This window comes from Triticum dicoccoides, chromosome 4A (assembly GCF_002162155.2).
Source record: "Triticum dicoccoides isolate Atlit2015 ecotype Zavitan chromosome 4A, WEW_v2.0, whole genome shotgun sequence".
In the NCBI taxonomy this organism is placed as follows: domain Eukaryota; kingdom Viridiplantae; phylum Streptophyta; class Magnoliopsida; order Poales; family Poaceae; genus Triticum; species Triticum dicoccoides.
This window is the reverse complement of record NC_041386.1, coordinates 33875274-33883780: the sequence shown is the minus strand read 5'-3', so window position 1 is coordinate 33883780 and position 8507 is coordinate 33875274.

Below are 8507 nucleotides of genomic sequence, written 5' to 3'. Positions count from 1 at the left end.
ACTTGACATCTCTTGTTAAGTGCTCTGTCCGTGTTGCCACCATCATCATGTATGAGATGTGTGTACGTAAATACACTGCACAGGTGGCATTCAATTACGTATTTGGCGTCTATACCATACTAGGCTGCTCGTTGCCAAGAATGCTTGGTGGTTTTAGTTGGACACCAATGAATTCAAATAGGCCTTCAAGGATACAGTACAGATCCAAACAGAGAGGGAGAAGTGGAGAACAACTTATTACTACTACTTTACAACTTTGCATTCATGTATAACTGTAATGAATCTGCTCCATACCTCATGCATCTGTTGTTCCCCCTTCCCAGTGCTCCATGGTGGACACATGCTAAGCATGTCACATAAGCGAAAAAATGACATGGCATAACAATTAATGATGAGAGAGAGCACTTTGGTGATCCCAGGAAGAACCAATGCCAAGCGCGTGAACCTAGGCAAGCCATTTAAATGAAACAACTTGACAAATGGATGATGAAAGACTTTAGGTGTTAGCTCATTAAATAAAGTGTGCTTAGCAACAACAAATTAAGCACCTATGCATTGTGGAGTTGAGTTGCTAAGGTATTTAATGCACTTAGCATATCATCTAAGCACCTTTGCATTGGTGCTTAGGTTAGACCTTCTCCAATGCAAAGGTGCTTAGGTGAGGTGCTAAGTGCATTAATTGTCTTAGCAACTAATGTCCCTAATGCATGAGTGCTTAGCTATTGTAGCCAAGCTTGCTTTATTTAATTCTTTATCAACAAAACTCATTCATGCATTGGTTGGTAGCCATTTTATATAGGTTCACATGCTTGGAACCGTTTCTTCATGGGGTCACCATAATGCTCTCTCCTCTTTAATTGCTTTGCCACATCATTTTTCTGCCTATGTGGCATCCTTAGCACACTTACACGGTGGAGTACTGCGAGGGGCGTAAAGATTTCAATAGATAGTGACCGGTTCAGCTCGGATACTATCAACCATTATGTCTACATCAAACGACTGTCTTCGGCTCTCTATTACTTTCTTTATCTTTATCTTTTGACTCCTATTGAGATGCCAATCTTTCGGCTTTTCACTATTTCGAGCCAATGACCAAATAACCCAACTGAGCTTGCATCATTATTTTAAACATTCTAACATGTTCCACGTGTTAGAGTTATATGTATTGTGGCCTTTGGCCTTTTGCATTCTGGCCTTTGGCCTCTCCCTGTACATGTATATATGATGGCTTTAGACTCTTGATAATATTATGTTGCTTATTCCTAACATGATATCAGGGTCAAGTTTCTAGGGTCTCCACCGCACGTTGCAACTCGTGCTCATCAGATCAATTTTTTTTCTTGGTCTTCCCTCAATCTCTACATGGATTCCTTGGTTTCTTTTGATTGGCTTGAAGCTGCTGCTCTTCGTCCGTGTTCTCCACGGTGTTGATCTGCTGCATTCGTTCTGTTTTATGTTATGCTCCAAATTCAAGTATAAAGAGAAAGGCTAATTTCTGACGAGCGAGCGGAGCGAGGCCCTTCGCCGGTAGGGTTTAGGGTTTAAGGTTGTTCAGTGGATTTTCAGGTACCTTCATGGCACTTACAATGCTTATTTGAAATTCAGCAGGACTGGTGAGGGACTAGCTGGCTATGTGGATTCATATTTTTCTTTCAGCAATTTGGACAAGAGGAGTCCCTTACAGGTTATGTGTTCATTGGTGGTTATGCTGTGAGTTGGAGGGCAACGTTGCGGCCAGTAGTTTCTCAATCTACCATTGAAGAAGAATACATGGCTATTGCAGAAGCATGTAAAGAATCAGTTTGGCTGAAAGGTTTGTATGCTGAGCTTTGTGGAAATAATTCTTACATTAACTTGTTTTGTTACAGTCAGAGTGCCATATACCTCACTGAGGATCAGATGTTCCTTGAGAGAACAAAGCACATTGATGTCAAATATTGTTATGTCTGAGACATTGTTGAGCAAGGCAAACTGAAGGTATGCAAGATTAGTACACATGATAATCCTGCCGATATGTTGACAAAGCCAGTTCTTGTTGCTAAGTTTGAGCAAGTTGGTATAACTCATTAGCCCTAGTGGTTGTTTGGCGTTGAAGGTGTTTTCTTTGTTGTTCAGGGAGGAGGATATCATTCATACTACAAGATGGAATTTGTCTCAAGGTGGAGTTTTTCATGTTATGCTCCAAATTCAAGTACAAAGAGAAAGGCTAACTTCTAACGAGCGAGTGGAGCGAGGCCCGTCGCTGGTAGGCTTGGGACGAAGCGGAGCGTAGCACGGGATAAGTTAATCAGTTGTAAATCCCCGACGTTTTTTAACCTCCCCCGATATAGTGAAGTTTGGCTGGCTGGCGCCCGTGGTTTCCCCCCTTCATCTTGGAGGGGGTTTTTCCATGTTAAAATCTCGTGTCCCTGATTGTTTTTTCGTTCTTCATCGTGTTGATTTGCCTATCTTATCTCTAACACTGTTTCCTTCGATCTACCGCTCCAAATCAAGCCATTGTCAGCTCGTCTTCACCAAGGCTGCCGCCTGATTCTTGAGCTCGGCTGCTCCTCCAAGGCCGCCGCTCATGCACCTCTTCAGCGCCGGTGGCCTGCCGTCGCTGCTTCTCCTACCGGCGCTGCGCTCTACCGCATTCCTCTAAGGCCACCAGTCTACCTCCAACTCGGGTTTCACCCTCATCAGGCGCTCCCGATTCAGCCATGCCTAGACCCAACTCGTCGGATCCCGCCACCAGCTGATCAACAACAACTGCTGATGACCCACAAGTATAGGGGATCTATCGTAGTCCTTTCGATAAGTAAGAGTGTCGAACCCAACGAGGAGCAGAAGGAAATGACAAGTGCTTTTAGAAAGGTATTCTCTGCAAGCATTGAAATTATCGGTAAAAGATAGTTGTGTGATAAGATAATTTGTAACGGGTAACAAGTAACAAATGTAACTAAGGTGCAACAAGGTGGCCTAATCCTTTTTGTAGCAAAGGACAAGCCTGGACAAACTCTTGTATAAATCAAAGCGCTCCCGAGGACACATGGGAATTATTGTCAAGTTAGTTTTCATCATGCTCATATGATTCACGTTCGTTACTTTGATAATTTGATATGTGGGTGGACTGGTGCTTGGTGCTATACTTACTTGGACAAGCCTCCCACTTAATTATGATTAACCCCTCTTACAAGCATCTGCAACTACGAAAGAAGAATTAAGATAAATCTAACCATAGCACGAAACATGTGGATCTAAATCAGCCCCTTACAAAGTAACACATAAACTAGGGTTTAAGCATCTGTCACTCTAGCAACCCATCATCTACTTATTACTTCCCAATGTCTTCCCCTAGGCCCAAATCATGGTGAAGTGTCATGTACTCGATGTTCATATAACACCACTAGAGGAAAGACAACATACATCTCATCAAAATATTGAACGAATAGCAAATTCACATAATTACTTATAACAAGACTTCTCCCACATCCTCAGGAACAAACAGAACTACTGACAAAGCATATTCATGTTCAAGATGAGAGGGGTATTGAATATCATTAAGGATATGAGCATATGATCTTCCACCAAATAAACCAACTAGTATCTACAACGAGGAGTAATCAACACTACTAGCAACCCACATGTACCAATATGAGGTTTTGAGACAAAGATTAGATACAAGAGATGAACTAGGGTTTGAGAGGAAAAGTTGCATGGAAAACAAAAAAAATTCTACGCACACGTAAGATCTATCCATGGAGATGCATTGCAACGATGGGGAGAGTGTGTCTACGTACCCTCGTAGACCATAAGCGGAAGTGTTTAGTTGTTAGGGAACATAGCATGCAATTTCAAAAACTTTCCTACCATCACACAGGATCTATCTAGGAGATGCATAGCAACGAGAGGGGGAGAGTGTGTCCACCCTCGTAGACCGAAAGCGGAAGCGTTAGGTTAACGTGGTTGATGTAGTCGAACATCTTCATGATCCAACCGATCTTAGTACCAAACGTACGGCACCTCCGAGTTCAGCACACATTCAACTTGATGACGTCCCTCGAACTCTTGATCCAACAGAGGGTCGAGGGAGAGTTCCGTTAGCACGAATGCATGGTGACGGTGATGGTGACGTGATCCGCGTAGGGCTTCGCCTAGGCACTATGACGTTATGACCGGAGGAGTAAACTATGGAGGGGGGCACCGCACACGGCTAAGAGAACAATTGATGTCCTTTGGGGTGCCCCCTTACCCTACGGGTGCGCCAAGTGGGGGGAGTCCCACTAGGACTCCTAGTCCTAGTCGGCTCCCTCCTTTCCTTCCAACGGAGAGGGGAAAGGGGAAAGAGGGGGAGAGGGAGAAGGAGAGGGGGGCCGCGCCCCCACCCCTTGTCCAATTCGGACTGCTACGGGGAGGGGGGCACCTCCTGTGGCATGTCTCCTCCTCTCCGCTATGTCCCATGAGGCCCAATAACTTTCCCGGGGGGTTCCGGTAACCTCCCGGTACTCCGAAAATTCCCCGAACCTCTTCGGAACCATTCCAGTGTTCATACATAACCTTCCAATATATGAATATTTATCTTTCAACCATTTTAAGACTCCTCGTCATGTCCGTGATCTCATCTGGGACTCCAAACAAACTTCGGACACCAAATCACATAACTCATAATACAAATCGTCATTGAACGTTAAGCGTGCAGACCCTACGGGTTCGAGAACTATGTAAACATGACCGAGAAACATCTTCGGTCAATAACCAATAGAGGAACCTAGATGCTCATATTGGTTCCTACAAGTTCTACGAAGATCTTTATCGGTCAAACCGCAATAACAACATATGTTATTCCCTTTGTCATCGGTATGTTACTTGCTCGAGATTTGATCATCGGTATCATCATACCTAGTTCACTCTCGTTACCGGCAAGTCTCTTTACTTGTTCCATAATACATCATCTTGCAAATAACTCATTAGTCACATTTCTTGCAAGGCTTATAGTGATGTGCATTACCGAGAGGGCCCAGAGATACCTCTCCGATACACGGAGTGATAAATCCTAATCTTGATCTATGCCAACCCAACAAACACCTTCGGAGACACCTATAGAGCACCTTTATAATCACCCAGTTACGTTGTGACGTTTGATAGCACACAAGGTGTTCCTCCGGTATTCGGGAGTTGCATAATCTAATAGTCATAGGAACATGTATAAGTCATGAAGAAAGCAATAGCAATAAACTAAATGATCATAGTGCCAAGCTAACAGATGGGTCTAGTCCATCACATCATTCTCTAATGATGTGATCCCATTCATCAAATGACAACACATGTCCATGGCAAGGAAACTTAACCATCTTTGATTAACGAGCTAGTCTTGTAGAAGTATACTAGGGACACTCTATTTTGTGTATGTATTCACACATGTACTAAGATTCCGGTTAATACAATTCTAGCATGAATAATAAACATGTATCATGATATAAGGAAATATAAATAACAACTTTATTATTGCCTCTAGGGAATATTTCCTTCAGTCTCCCACTTGCACTAGAGTCAATAATCTACATTACATAGTAATTATTCTAATACCCATGGAGTATTGGTGCTGATCATGTTTTGCTCGTGAGAGAGGCTTAGTCAACGGGGCCACAACATTCAGATCCGTATGTATTTTGAAAATCTCTATGTCTCCCTCCTTGACTTGATCGCGGATGGAATTGAAGCATCTCTTGATGTGTTTTGTTCTCTTGTGAAATAGGGATTCCTTCGCCAAGACAATTGCTCTAGTATTGTCACAACAGATTTTCATTGGACCCGATGCACTAGGTATTACACCTAGATCGGATATGAACTCCTTCATCCAGACGCCTTCATTTGCTGCTTTCGAAGCAGCTATGTACTCCGTTTCACACGTAGATCCCGCCACGACGCTCTGCTTGGAACTGCACCAACTTATAACTCCACCATTCAATATAATTACGTATCCGGTTTGCGACTTTGTGTCATCTGGATCAGTGTAAAAGCTTGCATCGACGTAACCATTTACGACAAGCTCTTTGTCACCTTCATAAACGAGAAACACATCCTTAGTCCTTTTCAGGTATTTCTGGATGTTCTTGACCGCTGTCCAGTGATCCACTCCTGGATTACTTTGGTACCTCCCTGCTAAACTTATAGCAAGGCACACATCAGGTCTGGTACACAACATTGCATACATGATAGAACCTATGGCTGAGGCATAGGGAATGACTTTCATTTTCTCTCTATCTTCTGCAGTGGTCGGGCATTGAGTCTGACTAAACTTCACACCTTGTAACACAGGTAAGAACCCTTTCTTTGACTGATCCATTTTGAACTTCTTCAAAACTTTATCAAGGTATGTGCTTTGTGAAAGTCCAATTAAGCGCCATGATCTATCTCCATATATCTTGATGCCTAATATATAAGCAGCTTCACCAAGGTCTTTCATTGAAAAAATCTTATTCAAGTATCCTTTTATGCTATCCAGAAATTCTGTATTATTTTCAACCAAATATATGTCATCCACATATAATATTAGAAATGCTACAGAGCTCCCACTCACTTTCTTGTAAATACAGGCTTCTCCAAAATTCTGTATAAAACCGTATGCTTTGATCACACTATCAAAGCGTATATTCCAACTCAGAGATGCTTGCACCAGTCCATAAATGGATGGTTGGAGCTTGCACACTTTGTTAGCACCTTTAGGATTGGCAAAACCTTCTGGTTGCATCATATACAACTCTTCTTTAAGAAATCCATTAAGGAATGCAGTTTTGACATCCATTTGCCAAATTTCATAATCATAAAATGCGGCAATTGCTAACATGATTAGGACATACTTAAGCATCATGACGGGTGAGAAGGTCTCATCGTAGTCAACTCCCTGAACTTGTCGAAAACCTTTCACAACAAGTCGAGCTTTGTAGCCAGTAACATTACCGTCAGCGTCAGTCTTCTTCTTGAAGATCCATTTATTCTCTATGGCTTGCCGATCATCGGGCAAGTCAACCAAAGTCCACACTTTGTTCTCATACATGGATCCCATCTCAGATTTCATGGCCTCAAGCCATTTCGCGGAATCTGGGCTCATCATCGCTTCCTCATAGTTCGTAGGTTCGTCATGGTCTAGTAACATGACTTCCAGAATAGGATTACCATACCACTCTGGTGCGGACCGTACTCTGGTTGACCTACGAGGTTCGGTAGTAACTTGATCTGAAGTTTCATGATCATCATCATTAGCTTCCTCACTAATTGGTGTAGGCATCACTGGAACCGATTTCTGTGATGAACTACTTTCAAATTTGGGAGAAGGTACAATGACCTCATCAAGTTCTACTTTCCTCCCACTCACTTCTTTTGAGAGAAACTCCTTCTCTAGAAGGGATCCATTCTTAGAGAATATTTTGCCTTCAGATCTATGATAGAAGGTATACCCAACAGTTTCCTTTGGGTATCCTATGAAGACACATTTCTCCGAGTTGGGTTCGAGCTTATCAGGTTGAAGCTTCTTCACATAAGCATCGCAGTCCCAAACTTTAAGAAACGACAGCTTAGGTTTCTTGCTAAACCACAATTCAAATGGTGTCGTCTCAATGGATTTAAATGGTGCCCTATTTAATGTGAATGCAGCCGTCTCTAAAGCATAACCCCAAAACGGTAGCGGTAAATCGGTAAGAGACATCATACATCACACCATATCTAATAAAGTATGGTTATGACGTTTGGACACACTATTATGCTGTGGTGTTCCAGGTGGCGTGAGTTGCGAAACTATTCCACATTGTTTCAAATGAAGACCAAACTCATAACTCAAATATTCACCTCCACGATCAGATCGTGGAAACTTTATTTTCTTGTTACGATGATTTCCACTTCACTCTAAAATTCCTTGAACTTTTCAAATGTTTCAGACTTATGTTTCATTAAGTAGATATACCCATATCTATTCAAATCATCTGTGAAGGTCAGAAAATAACGATACCCGCCGCGAGCCTCAACACTCATCGGACTGCATACATCAGTATGTATGACTTGCCCCATTGTTCCAAAGAACGGAGTCTTAGTCATCTTGCCCATGAGGCATGGTTCGCAAGTATCAAGTGATTCCAAAAGCCCATCAACATGGAGTTTCTTCATGCGCTTTACACCAATATGACCTAAACGGCAGTGCCACAAATAAGTTGCACTATATTCTGGCTTCAATATTATGAATATGTGTATCACTACGATCAGGATTCAATAAAAATAGACCACTCATCAAGGGTGCATGACCATAAAAGATATTCCTCATATAAATAGAACAACCATTATTTTCTGATTTAAATGAATGACCATCTCGCATCAAACAAGATCCAGATATAATGTTCATGCTCAACGCTGGCACCGAATAACAATTATTCAGGTCTAAAACTAATCCCGATGGTAGATGTAGAGGTAGCGTGCCGACGGCGATCACATTAACCTTGGAACTATTTCTGACGCGCATCGTCACCTCGTCCTTAGCC